The sequence below is a fragment of the Salmo salar genome, chromosome 03 (assembly GCF_965601325.2).
Source record: "Salmo salar chromosome 03, fSalSal1, whole genome shotgun sequence".
NCBI classification, from domain to species: domain Eukaryota; kingdom Metazoa; phylum Chordata; class Actinopteri; order Salmoniformes; family Salmonidae; genus Salmo; species Salmo salar.
Window position 1 is genome coordinate 72,197,169 of NC_138293.1, and position 16,434 is coordinate 72,213,602.

General features: G+C 46.4%; 1 protein-coding gene across 1 annotated transcript in view; it reads left to right on the top strand.

Annotated features, from left to right (window-relative positions):
- LOC106601421 (Na(+)/H(+) exchange regulatory cofactor NHE-RF1) overlaps positions 1-16,434 on the top strand; it is a 39,973-nt gene that overhangs the window by 1,433 nt on the left and 22,106 nt on the right. The window lies entirely within an intron of this gene.

A 16,434-nucleotide genomic window follows, 5' to 3' on the forward strand; every position in this document is an offset into this window, starting at 1 on the left:
CACTACATCCAACATATTTCTGGTGTCTTTATGTTTTCATGACTCGCAATGTAATGCACCCACAATGGAACACAAGAAACAAATCAAAATACAATTATTAGTCCTTGATTATGACCTCCCGCTGTCTATGAAAACAAATGAAGAGTTTAATTCCAAAATGCTATATATCCATTTTCAGAAAGTTTGGTAAATTAGCTTTTATTGTTTAAATAACTTTGGTGTGTTTTTTCACTATCTCTTTCATATCTCATCATGTCATGAGGTTGTTCATTGACAGACATGTATTTAAAAAATCTAGAACTTAATGGTTTCATTTCAGAGGGATAAATAATCCTGTTTTTTTTTTAGCAAAACGCTCTATATCCACATCACTCTCAGAGAAATAACTAGTACTGCTAGGTTTTATACAGTAATACTATATATCCACATCACTCTCAGAGAAATAACTAGTACTGCTAGGTTTTATACAGTAATACTATATATCCACATCACTCAGAGAAATAACTAGTACTGCTAGGTTTTATACAGTAATACTATATATCCACATCACTCTCAGAGAAATAACTAGTACTGCTAGGTTTTACACAGTAATACTATATATCCACATCACTCTCAGAGAAATAACTAGTACTGCTAGGTTTTACACAGTAATAGTATATATCCACATCACTCTCAGAGAAATAACTAGTACTGCTAGGTTTTATACAGTAATACTATATATCCACATCACTCTCAGAGAAATAACTAGTACTGCTAGGTTTTATACAGTAATACTATATATCCACATCACTCTCAGAGAAATAACTAGTACTGCTATGTTTTATACAGTAATACTATATATCCACATCACTCTCAGAGAAATAACTAGTACTGCTAGGTTTTACACAGTCAAGTTTAACAAATAACATTTTGTTTATTAAAGAACTGAACAAATGATACATTTGTGACATCAATATTTAATTGAGTTATTTTTATTATATGAGATCTGTATGTAAAACATTTAGATTTGACATTTTTGTCATCTTATCCAGAGCAACATACAGTTAGTACAACCACATACAGCGCCTTCAGAAAGTATTGACACCCCTTGACTTATTCCACATTTGGTTGTTTTACAGCCTGAATTTAAAATGTATTTAGTTTAGATTTGTTGTCACTGGCTTATACACTTTACCCCATAATGTCAAAGTGGAATTATGTTTATAGACATTTCTTACAAATTAATACAAAATTTAAAGCTGACATTTCTTGAGTCAGTAATTATTCTACACCTTTGTTCTGGCAAGCCTAAATAAGTTCAGGAGTAAACATTTTCTTAACAAGTCACATAAGTTGCATGTACTCACTCTGTGTGCAATAATAGTGTTAAACATTATTTTAGAATTACTACCTCATCTCTGTACCCCACACATACAAGTACTGTAAGGTTCCTCAGTCGAGCAGTGAATTTCAAACACAGATTCAACCACAAAGACCAGGGAGGTATTCCAATGCCTCGCAAAGATGGGCACCTATTGGTAAAAAAGGTAAAAGCAGACATTGAATATCCCTTTGAGCATTCTGAAGTTACAATGTTGAAGTTACATGTTGGATAGTGTATCAATACACCCAGTCACTACAACGATACAGGCGTCCTTCCTAACTCAGTTGCCGGAAAGGAAGGAAACCACTCAGGGATTTCACCAGGAGGGCAATGGTGACTTTAAACAGTTACAGAGTTGAATGGCTGTGATAGGAGAAAACGGTGGATGGATCAGAAACATTGTAGTTATTCCACAATACTAACCTAATGGACAGAGTGAAAAGAAGAAACCCTGTACAGAATAACAATTTTCCAAAACATATATCTGGTTTGCAACAAGGCACTAAAGTAATACTGCAAAAAATGTGACAAAGCAACTTTTTGTCCTGAATACAAACTTATGTTTGGAGCAAATCCAATAGAACACATTACTGAGTACCACTTTCCATATTTTCAAGCGTAGTGGTGGCTGCATCATGTTATGGGTATGCTTGTAATCGTTAAGGACTGGGTAGTTTCAGGACAAAAAAAAAATGGAATGGAGATAAGCACAGGCAAAATCCTGGAGGAAAACGTAGTTCAGTCTGCTTTCCACCAGACACTGGGAGATTAATTCACATTTCAGCAGGACGATAACCTTATAGCACAAGGCCAAATCTACACTGGAATTGTTTACCAAGAAGACAGTGAATGTTCCTGAGTGGCTTAAATCCTGAGTTACTTAAATCTGTGTAAGGGTTGCGGAATTGGTGGCAGTGAAGTCAGACGCAGGAGAGCAGAAATAGGTAATAGCGGAGCAGTTTAATTACAAAACCCACGGCAATACAAAAATAACCTACATGGGAACAAAAACCCGACGTGCACCAGTAACATAGAGTACAAGCAGTTTCAAACAAACAATTCCACACAAGGACATGGGGGGAAACAGAGGGTTAAATACACAACAATTAATGAGGGAAATGGAAACCAGGTGTGTAAGAAAACAAGACAAAACAAATGGAAAATGAAAAGTGGATTGACGATGGCTAGAAGACCGGTGACGCCGACCGCCGAACACCGCCCGAACAAGGAGAGGAAACGACTTCGGTGGAAGTCGTGACAGTACCCCCCCTTGACGCGCGGCTCCAGCAGCGTGCCGACACTGGCTTCAGGGATGACCCGGAGGGTGAGGTGCAGGGCGATCTGGACGGAGACGGTGGAACTCCTGCAGCATTGAAGGGTCCAGCACGTCCTCCACCGGAACCCAGCATCTGTCCTCCGGACCGTACCACTCCCAGTCCATGAGGTACTGAAGGCCCCTCACCCGACGTCTCGAATCCAGTATGGATCAAACGGAGTACGCCGGGGCCCCCTCGATGTCCAGAGGGGGCGGAGGAACCTCCCACACCTCAGACTCCTGGAGCGGGCCAACCACCACCGGCCTGAGGAGAGACACATGGAACGAGGGGTTAATACGGTAATCTGGGGGAAGTTATAACCTGTAACTCACCTCGTTCAGTCTCCTCAGGACTTTAAATGGCCCCACAAACCGCGGACCCAGCTTCCGGCAGGGCAGGCGGAGGGGCAGGTTTTGGGTCGAGAGCCAGACCCGGTCCCCCGGTGCGAACACCGGGGACTCACTGCGGTGAACATGGGCGGCATCCCATGTTTCCTCCGCGCGCCGGGAACCGGTCGTCCACCGCAGGAGCCTCGGTCTGACTCTGATGCCAAGGAGCCAGAACTGGCTAATACCCCAGTACGCACCGGAAGGGGCAGAGGTTAGTGGAGGAGTGGCGGGGCGAGTTCTGTGCCATCTCTGCCCAGGGCACAAACGCTGCCCACTCCCCCGGACAGTCCTGGCAATAATACCTCAGAAACCTACCCACATCCTGGTTTACTCTCTCCACCTGCCCATTATTCTCAGGGTGTAAACCCGAGGTAAGGCTGATCGAGACCCCCAGACGTTCCATGAACGCCCTCCAGACCCTCGAAGTGAACTGGGGACCCCGATCAGACACTGTCGTCAGGCACTCCGTAGTGCCGGAAGACGTGTGTAAACAAGGCCTCCGCAGTCTGTAGGGCCGTAGGGAGACCGGGTAACGGGAGGAGACGGCAGGACTTAGAGAAACGATCCACAACAACCAGGATCGTGGTGTTTCCCTGTGATGGGGGAAGATCGGTCAGGAAATCGATCGACAGGTGTGACCATGGCCGCTGTGGAACGGGTAAGGGGTGTAGCTTACCTCTGGGCAGGTGCCTAGGAGCCTTACACTGGGCGCACACCGAGCAGGAGGAAACATACACCCTCATGTCCTTAGCCAAAGTGGGCCACCAGTACTTCCCACTCAGACAGCGCACCGTCCGACCGTTGCCTGGGTGACCAGAGGAGGGTGACGTGTGGGCCCAATAGATCAGCCGGTCACAGACAGCAGACGGAACGTACAGACGCCCAGCGAGACACTGGAGGGGAGCGGGCTCTACACGCAACGCCTGCTCAATGTCTGCGTCCAGCTCCCACACTTCCGGCGCCACCAGGCAGGAGGCCGGGAGTATGGGGGTGGGATCCATGGGCCGCTCCTCTGTGCCATACAGCCGGGACAGTGCGTCTACCTTACAGTTCTGGGAACCTGGTCTGTAAGAAAGGGTTCAGCCTCCTCGCCGCCCGGATGTAATCCAGATTGCGGTGGTCAGTCCAGATGAGAAAAGGGTGTTTAGCCCCCTCAAGCCAATGTCTCCACACCTTCAAAGCCTTGACGACAGCCAACAGCTCCCAGTCCCCCACGTCATAGTTTCGCTCCGCCGGGCTGAGCTTCCTCGAGAAGAAGGCACAGGGGCGGAGCTTCGGTGGCATACCCGAGGGCTGAGAGAGCACGGCTTCTAGCCCAGCCTCAGACGCGTCCACCTCCACTATGAATGCCAAAGAGGGATCCGGATGAGCCAGCACAGGAGCCGAGGTAAACAGAGCCCTCAGGTGACCAAAGGCCCTGTCCGCCTCAGCCGACCACTGCAAACGTACCGGTCCCCCCTTCAGCAGTGAGGTAATGGGAGCCGCTACCTGATCAAAACCCCGGATAAACCTCCAGTAGTAATTGGCAAACCCTAAAAACCACTGCACCTCCTTTACCGTGGTGGGAGTCGGCCAATTACGCACGGCTGAGATGCGGTCACTCTCCATCTCCACCCCTGAAGTGGAAATGCGGTACCCTAGGAAGGAGACGGACTGTTGGAAGAACAGACATTTCTCAGCCTTGGTGTACAGGTCATGCTCCAACAGTCGACCAAGCACCCTGCACACCAGGGACACATGCTCGGCGCATGTAGCGGAGTATATCAGAATGTCATCAATATACACCACTACACCCTGCCCAGGCAGGTCCCTAAAAATCTCGTCTACAAAGGCTTGGAAGACTGATGGAGCATTCATTAACCCGTACGGCATGACGAGGTACTCATAATGCCCTGAGGTCGTACTGAACGCCGTCTTCCACTTGTCTCCCTCCTGGATACGCACCAGGTTGTAAGCACTCCTGAGATCAAGTTTGGTGAAGAAGCGTGCTCCGTGCATTGACTCAATCATCGTGGCGATAAAAGGTAGCGGGTAACTGTACCTCACAGTTATCTGATTAAGACCTCGATAATCAATACACGGGCGCAGACCTCCCTCCTTCTTCTTCACAAAAAAGAAACTCGAGGAGGCGGGGGAAGTGGAGGACCGAATGTACCCCTGACGCAGGGATTCGGAGATATATGTTTCCATAGCCACCGTCTTCGCCTGTGACAGAGGATACACGTGACTCCTGGGAAGTGCAACGTCTACCAGGAGATATATCGCACAATCCCTCCGTCGATGGGGTGGTAATTGAGTCGCCTTCTTTTTGGAGAAGGCGAGAGCCAAATCGGCATATTCGGGGGGAATGCGCACGGTGGAGACCTGGTCTGGACTTTCCACCGTAGTAGCACCTACGGAAACCCCTAAACACCTCCCCGAGCACTCTCGCGACCACCCCGTGAGAGCCCTCCGTAGCTATGGAACAGTGGGGTCATGACAAGCTAACCAGGGTAGGCCTAGCACCACGGGAAACGCAGGAGAGTCAATGAGAAAGAGACTGATTCTCTCCGTGTGACCCCCCTGCGTCACCATGCCCAGAGGAGCGGTGGCCTCCCTAATCAACCCTGACACTAATGGTCGACTATCTAAGGTGTGAACTGGGAAGGGCGTAGCCACAGGTACGATGGGGATCCGTAAACTATGGGCAAATGATCTGTCAATAAAATTCCCAGCCACGCCTGAATTGACGAGTGCCTTATGCTGGGAATGCGGGGAAAACTCAGGAAAAGTGACGAACAAAAACATGTGTGCAACAGAGGGCTCTGGGTGAGAATGGTGCTTTCTCACCTGGGGTGACGCCAGAGTTCCCTGCCTGCTGCCTCAACCCCCAGAGGAACCAACCCGGCACCGACCGGCAGTGTGACCTCTGCGGCCACAGATAGTGCACGAGACGGAACCTACTCCGGTCTCCCTGAGCGCAGCACCTCCCAACTCCATGGGCATCAGAGCAGTGGTGCTGGGGGATGGAACCAACAGACCCAGATCTGGATGTCCGCGGGTAACCAGCAGGTTATCCAGCCGAATGGGTAGGTGGTCAAAGACTGAAACGATGGGTGAACTCCTCAAAGTGGTCCAGCACTGCATCCCCTTCCACCCACACGGCGTTGGCCCACTCTAGGGCTTTCCCCGGGAGGCATGAGACGAGGGCGGACACCCTCTCACGGCCCGAAGGAGCCGGGTAAACGGTTGCCAGGTATAAATCCAACTGCAGCAGGAACCCCTGGCAGCGGGCAGCCGTCCCCATTGTCCTCCCAGGGGAGGGTGAGGCGAATCCCACTGGAACCAGGTGCAGGGGGAGTCAGTAGTGGAGGCCCCTGTTGTGCTGGGGGAGGCGCTGGAGGAACTCCCTGTCTCTCCCAGCAGTCCATGAGGCGGCGCCGAGAAGGTGGATCATCGCCTCTTGCTCCAGGACGCGCTCCTGGTGGATCATCAACCTCCTCAACTCCTCACCTGCTCCTGCTGACTCCATATGGCAGGTGTGGAATTCTGTAAGGGTTGCGGAACTGGTGGCAGTGAAGTCAGACGCAGGAGAGCAGAAATAGCTATTAGCCGCAGCAGTTTAATTACAAAACCCACGGCAATACAAAAAGAACCTACATGGGTACAAAAACCCGACGCGCACCAGTGACAAGAGTACAAGCACTTACAAACAAACAATTCCACACAAGGACATGGGGGGAAACAGAGGGTTAAATACACAACAATTAATGAGGGAAATGGAAACCAGGTGTGTAAGAAAACAAGACAAAACAAATGGAAAATGAAAAGTGGATCGACGATGGCTAGAAGATCGGTGACGCCGAACACCGCCCGAACAAGGAGAGGAAACGACTTCGGTGGAAGTCGTGACAATCTGCTTGAAAATCTATGGTAAGACCTGACAATGGTTGTTTAGCAATGATCAACAATCATTGAGCTTGAAGAATTTTGAAAATAATGGGCCAATGTTGCACAATCCAGGTGTGGAAAGCTCTTAGAGAATTACCTAGAAAGACAGCTGTAATCGCTGCCAAAGGTGATTCTAACATGTATTGACTCAGTGGTTTTAATACTTATCTAATGAACATATATTCTTGTTTTATTTTTCATATTTTCTTTGTACAAATGTTAGGATTTTTCTTCCACTTTGACATTAGAGTATTTTGTGTAGATCGTTGACAAAAAATGACAATTCTATCAATTTTAATACCATTTTGTAACACAACAAAATGTGGAAAAAGTCAAGGGGTGTGAATTCTTTCAGAAGGCACTATATCACAGTCAAATACACAGTTTACAAACATTCCAACTAAACAATGGATATATAGCGTTTTCTAAATAACACATTTGAATATTATACACTGCTCCAAAAAATAAAGGGAACACTAAAATAACACATCGATCTGAATGAATGAAATAATCTTATTAAATACTTTTTTCTGTACATAGTTGAATGTGCTGACAACAAAATCACACAAAAATAATCAATGGAAATCCAATTTATCAACCCATGGAGGTCTGGATTTGGAGTCACACTCAAAATTAAAGTGGAAAACCACACTACAGGCTGATCCAACTTTGATGTAATGTCCTTAAAACAAGTCAAAATGAGGCTCAGTAGTGTGTGTGGCCTCCACGTGCCTGTATGACCTCCCTACAACGCCTGGGCATGCTCCTGATGAGGTGGCGGATGGTCTCCTGAGGGATCTCCTCCCAGACCTGGACTAAAGCATCCGCCAACTCCTGGACAGTCTGTGGTGCAACGTGGCGTTGGTGGATGGAGCGAGACATGATGTCCCAGATGTACTCAATTGGATTCAGGTCTGGGGAACGGGCGGGCCAGTCCATAGCATCAATGCCTTCCTCTTGCAGGAACTGCTGACACACTCCAGCCACATGAGGTCTAGCATTGTCTTGCATTAGGAGGAACCCAGGGCCAACCGCACCAGCATATGGTCTCACAAGGGGTCTGAGGATCTCATCTCGGTACCTAATGGCAGTCAGGTTACCTCTGGTGAGCACATGGAGGGCTGTGCGGCCCCCCGAAGAAATGCCACCCCACACCATGACTGACCCACCACCAAACCGGTCATACTGGAGGATGTTGCAGGCAGCAGAACGTTCTCCACGGCGTCTCCAGACTTTGTCACGTCTGTCACATGTGCTCAGTGTGAACCTGCTTTCATCTGTGAAGAGCACAGGGCGCCAGTGGCGAATTTGCCAATCTTGGTGTTCTCTGGCAAATGCCAAACGTCCTGCACGGTGTTGGGCTGTAAGCACAACCCCCACCTGTGGATGTCGGGCCCTCATACCACCCTCATGGAGTCTGTTTCTGACCGTTTGAGCAGACACATGCACATTTGTGGACTGCTGGAGGTCATTTTGCAGGGCTCTGGCAGTGCTTCTCCTGCTCCTCCTTGTACAAAGGCGGAGGTAGCGGTCCTGCTGCTGGGTTGTTGCCCTCCTACGGCCTACTCCACGTCTCCTGATGTACTGGCCTGTCTCCTGGTAGCGCCTCCATGCTCTGGACACTACGCTGACAGACACAGCAAACCTTCTTGCCACAGCTCGCATTGATGTGCCATCCTGGATGAGCTGCACTACCTGTGGACTCCGTCTCATGCTACCACTAGAGTGAAAGCACCGCCAGCATTCAAAAGTGACCAAAACATCAGCCAGGAAGCATAGGAACTGATTAGTGGTCTGTGGTCCCCACCTGCAGAACCACTCCTTTATTGGTGGTGTCTTGCTAATTGCCTATAATTTCCACCTGTTGTCTATTCCATTTGCAAAACAGCATGTGAAATTTATTGTCAATCAGTGTTGCTTCCTAAGTGGACAGTTTGATTTCACAGAAGTGTGATTGACTTGGAGTTACATTGTGTTGTTTAAGTGTTCCCTTTATTTTTTTTAGCAGTGTATATATTTTTTGAATCTGAGGACAGTAATTAAAAAAACAAAAAAACAAAAAAATTGTGGATAAATCATCTCTTCAAATGCTCCTCACATTGTTCAATAGCCGTTTCTAACTTTATTTATTCTTTGAAGGGACTACATTTAGTCTTCACATCCTCTTAATATCCTCTAGCTAACAGCATGCACATGACGTGGGTTCATTCAAACATTGAATAAAAGAGGGGCACTCCAAAACATCTGTGCCCCCCGCCGTGTCCCGGATGTTTACCCCTGGGCTCTCCCAGCCCCTCTCTCTGGTTCCTCTATTGCTGTGACGTAATAACCCAGACTTCTTCACTGACACTGCACTGTCTGTTTGGGTCTTCGTGTTCCAATGTGGCGCTCCGAGTGAATCTCACTGCTGAGTGATTTGCTACCATAACAATCTAAACAACAGTCTCACTACCATACCCTGCAGTGCCCAGCCATGACCAGCCCACTCATGTGTTGAACAGGATGCAGCCAGCCAGACACATGTGCAGCATATTATGGGCTGCTCGAGGGGCTCCTGTACATCCTGTGTATACTATGTGTACATGTACCGGATACAGTTGACATGTTTGTGACTTAAACTCCTCCAGCATTACACTTCCAATAAAGTATTAACCCACTGTGTTCTCATTAAATGAATCAATATTAAGAGCAGGATTTCCAACAGGGTTTAATCTCTGAACCTGCAGGGAAGGTAATGGGGGTCATCGAAGAAACCTTATGAGAACCCTGTTTCCCTCACCCTCCATGTTTCGTCCCAATATCCAAAAACACAGCAAATCTACCCCACCTATAGGCCCTGCTGTGTCCTGGCTGTAACTCTGTGTCTGCAGGGTAGTTAAATGCTGCGTCTGCCTCATCTCTTATCAGTGCTGTGTGTTAACACTACAAGGCAGAGGCCCAGTGACAGACATTACTGTGGAAGGTAGAGGACTTGTGCCACATAAAGGCACAGAAATACTGTTGTGCAATGTTGAACAATCTATCAGATCCCCTCAACAGCTGAACATGTTACAGTACATCAGACCACAATATCACATTAGTTAACTCTATAGACTAGAGCAATTGAAGCTCATGGAAACAATGTACTGTGTATTAATGTACATGTAAATGTCTTACTGTAAATGGCCCTCACTTGTAGAGCATCTACAGGTCCTGGAAAAGTACTCAAGCACCATAGAAAAACAGCCGCAGTTATGTTGTTTGTCTTAGAAATACACACCGATTGTTCCTCTGTTTACTTTCTAACTCACCCAGATGGCCTGATGGAGTTGTGGTATTATAGTTAACGCTGGTACGCACATCAGAAGGAAGTGTTCCATGAACAAACAAGCCCACTTCTGTACCGCTCATATTTCATTGGTTGGATTGTAGTTTTCATGTTGGACATGTAATGTTTCCTTGGTTTCTAGTGTGTTTGCTTGCTTTCTAAATGAAATAGTTAGAGAGAATACATTACTTGACAGTTTAAAGGCCCAGTGCAGCCCAAAATTTGATTTTACTCTGTTTTTATATATATTTCCACACTATGAGGTTGGAATAATACTGTGTATTTGTGAAAAGGATGATAATGCCCTTTTAGTGTAAGAGCTGTTAGCCTGTTTTGGTGGGATGGAGTTTGGGCTGGCCTGGTGACAATACCAGATGGTAAATGAGTTAATATACCAATAAGAAAGAGAGGTCTAATCCTCTCTGTCAATAACAGCTAGATTTCAGCTGTTATTGACAGCATTCATAGCAAAATTATTGCTTGTGAAATTGCTCTTTGCTAAGAAGCTATTTTTGTTTGTATTCAATTAAAACGGTTAAAAATAATCACAGTAAGTTACTTCATTGTTACACAGAAATGATTTAATATTGAGATATAAACAGTTGCACTGGACCTTTAAAGAAACTCAACCTACTGCTTTAATGCGTGAAGGTTGAGAAGATGATAAGTGGTAAGCCTATATATTGGAACACTGACAGTGACACAACTCAGGCTTAGACCATATTACTATGTTCCAGGAATGTTCTGCCTGCATCCTGTCCGGCATTCCTCTACCCTGGCCCATGCAGTCAGTGTGACATTACACACACACACGCGCACACACACACGGCCTGGGTAGTGAATACACAGCATGTTGGTTTAGCAGTCTCACTGACGTCTTTAGCAACTGCCTCTCCCTGTCTTTGAAGAAAAACAAAAGAGGGGACCAAGAGGAACGCCCTCTCCGGAAACCAAGGAGGAGTTGCCTTGGTTACACTGATGTGGTGTGTGTGCTATCCATGTTGAGTGTTGGTCTGTGTGTGTGGAGGTGAGGGGCAAAGTGAGAAACAGGGGTGTGAAGCAATGGAGAGGAGGAAAGTAGAGATGGAACGTTTTGAATGCAATCAGGAATTGCAGTCTTCTCTGTTGTTAGAAACCAAGGACAGAGATAATCTTTCCAGCACTCTGAGTTTGATTGTCTATTCCTTCTCTGATAGCCATTTAAGTGGCCACTGTAGACACTACAAGCCATTGGATTCAAAGGGCTTTCTCTGTTTTCCCTGCAGTAAAATATAACTCCCATTGTAAAATGCAGTGGAGTGGAGAGGGATGCAGTAAACCAGCACACAGGTCACAACAGGTTATATTTTGGCTGCACTTATTACACCGTTAATAGATTTATGGGATCTGTCATTAAAGCCACTCTAAACATCTGATAAAATATGAAAATAAGGGTGTGACGCATGCCTTGAGTTGAGCCTCTAAGTTTATTTTCTATCCACAGTATCTATCTTATCTGTTTGTGTTGTTATTTTGTGTGCGTGAGGCGCCTAATTCCCTCCATTTGCCTTTGAGGAAAGCCCACATCAACCGAGGCTTTGGTCCATTGAGATTCCACTGGGAGACCGAGGAGGATGCCAGCCAGCCAGCCAGCCAGTCAGCTTGGTGTTTCTGGAGTCCTCATGAATGACTGCCTGGTTACATAAGCCTGTTTTTAAAGGCAAATTACAGGAGAGAAAGAGTCCTCCGTGTGTCAGATGAAATCAACTGTGACTAGTAGGCTGAGTTGTGCTGTTCAGGGAGGGGCCGTTGTGTGTGTTCCATGTCTTGGAGGAAGTCTGTAGAGAACAGTAGCATAGAGACTTTGCCTGGAGAGCAGCAACATGCAGACAGGCCTGTAGGCATATGCCAGTTGGCTGTCTGTTTCCACCAGGTTTCTACCAGATACCAAGCCTGTAATCTACTCATTCATATAAAAGCTGCTTATTAAAGAGCATGGATCAACCACTGACACACCCACTGCCTCTAGGCTTTTTGGCCCTTGTGGTGTGCCATAGTGGGGAGAGGCTTTTGTTATAGCAAAACATGGTTCCTCAGACATAGGAATATCCCACTTTAGTGACTGTAGGAGGATTCTCACTCTATATTGTTTTTTCTCCCACAGAGTGGAGTGCGAGGGTTGACAATGGCTTTAACTAAATGGTTTAACCTGGTGACCAAGGAGCTAGCAACTCGTAAAGATATTTGAAACCAGGGCTTTTCTTTAAGCATTCCTGGTGGATTATTTAGTGGGTTTATTATTGACCTATAGTGGGTAATAGTTTATTTACTGGGTAGTTATGTATTTCAGACCAAGTCTCTGGGTGTACCTCACCATGTTCAAGTGACGACACGAGGCCTGATATTATTTATGTTAGCTTTACCAACTGTTCAACCAGACGCTGATGCCATACAATCCACAATGGCTGTTCAATAACATTGTCCTATGCCATTTAAAGAAAATATGTCAACTGTTCATGAATCTCTCTTATGACGGTAGGCCGTCATTGTAATGATTTGCTTAGGCTACTGTAGCCTAGTGGTTAAAGTGTTGGACTAGTAACCGAAAGGTCGCAAGATTGAATCCCCAAGCTGACAAGGTAAAAATCTGTCGTTCTACCCCTGAACAAGGCAGTTAACCCACTGTTCCTAGGCCGTCATTGAAAATAAGAATTTGTTCTTAACTGACTTGCCTAGTTAAATAAAAGGTTAAATAAAATAAAAATACATATTTTAGGAAACGGGCAGCCACACCTTAGTTTGTGACTTGCTCTTTAAATCTCATTAGCGTAGCTTGCTTCTGTGGGAATCTTTTCCTGGGGCCTTGACCAGCACATAGACTCCAGAAAGCTTAGGCTGGTTTCCTGTCATTGTTGTTGGTGGAGGTAGAGAGTGTCAGGCAGACCCCCTCCCCCTCTCTTCTGCTCTCTCCACAATGGGTTGCCTCTACTGGTCACAATGAAAACTCCTAGTCTTTATTACTGTAATTTCTCTACAATTACTACAGTCTACAGCCCTCAAACTCAACTCTGGACCTCGAGCCAGTTCCACTGATTTTTCTTCAGTAGTTCTAATCAGAGACTGATTTATACCTGGGACACCAGGTGTGTGCAATTAATGATCAGGTAGAACAGAAAACCAGCAGGCTCTGGACCTCGTAGGGTAAGAGTTGAGTACCCCTGGTCTACAGTATACACACAGTAAAGTGTTGTTCAAACTAATAGGATAGCCTGCTAGTGGATAACATGCTAACTAATGTGGGCTGTTTAAGTCAAAGTCAAACCTCTTACAGTAGTTGATGGCATTCCTTGTAACTTTGGTCAAATCTGGTACACTAGAGCAGTGTTTCCCAACTCCAGTCCTCCATTATCTCTAACAGTACACTTTTTTATTGTAGCCCAGACATGCACACCTGATTCAGCGTGTCAACTAATCATCAAGCCCTCAATGAGCTGAATCAGGTGAGTCTGTCTGGGCCTACAATAAAAATGTGTACTGTTGGGGGTACTGGAGAACTACAGTATACCATTTATATAGCCCGATTACCCAATTGTTTTTGATGTGTGTGTGTGTGTGTGTGTGTGTGTGTGTGTGTGAGTGAATGTTTGGGAGTCACCCTTTCCTTCCCTCCTCTTTGTTGAGCAGTGTGTTCCAGAGGAAACGGTCAACATGACAAGACAGACAGGGTGGAGGTCTAAACACAGGGTCACAGGATTCATTGTGTTTCAATAGAAGGATCCATTTATTTGTGTACTGTGCAGTCTGTGTGTGTGTGTGGTGTCAACTTGTGTAAATGTGTGTGTGTTTGTAGAGGGTAAGAGTTCAGCAGCTTGTGAGTGTATTATGTAACTAACTCTGTCTTACCCACCCCCTCTAGGCTCTACGGTCAGTCCTGTACATCTGCTTCTCTAATAAGGGTTTAGTTGTATCATACAGACTATAATTGTAGGCATCACATGGACAGAGAGGTGTATTGGAAGTCCCTCACTGCAGGTCACTGGACTTCCTGCTCTGCTCAGTGTGTTCTGTCTCCAGTCTTGTCTGGGGCCCAGGGTGGAGCTCTGGCCATACATTCACACCCACCATGGCCCTCTTCCTGAGACCCAGTGGCTTTGTGTGTGTGTGTGTGTGTGTGTGTGTGTGTGTGTGTGTGTGTGTGTGTGTGTGTGTGTGTGTGTGTGTGTGTGTGTGTGTGTGTGTGTGTGTGTGTGTGTGTGTGTGAGAGTGGATGGTAGAGGGTTTGTAGTGAAGTGAATGAGTGACTCTGGCCCAAAACAGCAACACCACCGTCTCTCCTACAGTTAGGGCCACGACACAGGGCCAGGTCATGGTGGGGTGGAAGTGGACCCCACGAGGGGGAGGGGAGCCCCCTGGGATGCAAGAGGGGAGAATGCTACCATGCCACATTTAATTTCTCATTCCATGCCCCTCAGGGTTCATAACCCCTCCTTGACAATGAGAGAAAGGGCCGCACCCTCCAAGGATAGGGGTCGGGGGTGACACTCTGGTACCCTGAAATAGACTCTCCGTCACCCGCGCCCATGATGACACCACAGAGTAGGACCAGGACAGACTATACAACACACACAGGCATAGTGGTTATACTGTGTGTGTTCTGTCTGAAAGGGATTCTATGGAGTTACGAAAGGCCAGGGGTATAATATATTCTACAATCGTGGGTGTATGATGTTGGTTTCTGCAGTGTTGGTGAGCTTGGTTATGTTATCAAAGCTGACTACAGTCTGACAGCAAAGTGTGAGAAAATGTTTGTCACATGTTGACCATCCACAGCCTGAATGACGCCACACAGGATGTCACAACGTTCTCTTTCACTTATTCATCCCTCTCATCCTTTCCTAGCCCCTTTCCTCTCCCCTCTGAGATGTCAATCTGTGCAGTGACAGGTTCTCTGGGGCTGGGCTCAGTTGGATGTGGGAGACATTTTGTGTGCCTGCAACTCGTTGGGTGGAGGTCAGAGACAGGAAGCATGGCCTCGCAGATAAACCATGTTGACTCCTCAGGCCTGGTGCCTGATAGGGTAGGACTAACACACTGATACTAACACACTGACAGAGAGACATAGGGATGGAGGAGGGACAGCTGCTTTGGAAAGGTGTGTCCTGAGAAGAGACAGAACTAGAGAACTGAATGAAAAGGGGGTCTGGGGATGCCGGGCACTTCAGTACCTAATCAGGGCACACCCACCCATTAGTGTTAAAATATCAACATGGGCATCCCCCATAATTGTTGTGATTGACAATGGTCTACTATTTTTAGCGAACCCACTATGAGTGACTTGTAATTCGAACCCATGGCAGAGCCATCCCATAGGTGCCCAGTCTGTTCCAATTTCAAATGGAGGTGGACAGTAACAGTGGTGGAAAAAGTACCCAATTGTCATACTTGAGTAAAAGTAAAAAATACCTTAATAGCAAATGACTCAAGTAAAAATGAAACTCACCCAGTAAAATACTACTTGAATAAAAGTCTAAAAGTATTTGGTTTTAAGTATAATTAAGTATCAAAAGTAAAAGTATGAATCATTTATAATTCCTTATATTAAGCAAAGCAGACTTCACAATTTACCCCCCAAAAATGACGGATAGCCAGAGGCACACGCCAACACTCAGACATAATTTACAAACAAAGCATTTGTGTTTAGTGAGTCTGCCAGATCAGAGGCAGTAGGGATGACCAGGGATGTTCTCTGTTTAGTGAGTCTGCCAGATCAGATACAGTAGGGAAGACCAGGGATGTTCTCTGTTTAGTGAGTCTGCCAGATCAGATACAGTAGGGATGACCAGGGATGTTCTCTGTTTAGTGAGTCTGTCAGATCAGAGGCAGTAGGGATGACCAGGGATGTTCTCTGTTTAGTGAGTCTGCCAGATCAGATACAGTAGGGATGACCAGGGATGTTCTCTGTTTAGTGAGTCTGTCAGATCAGAGACAGTAGGGATGACCAGGGATGTTCTCTGTTTAGTGAGTCTGTCAGATCAGAGACAGTAGGGATGACCAGGGATGTTCTCTGTTTAATGAGTCTGTCAGATCAGAGACAGTAGGGATGACCAGGGATGTTCTCTGTTTAGTGAGTCTGTCAGATCAGACAGTAGG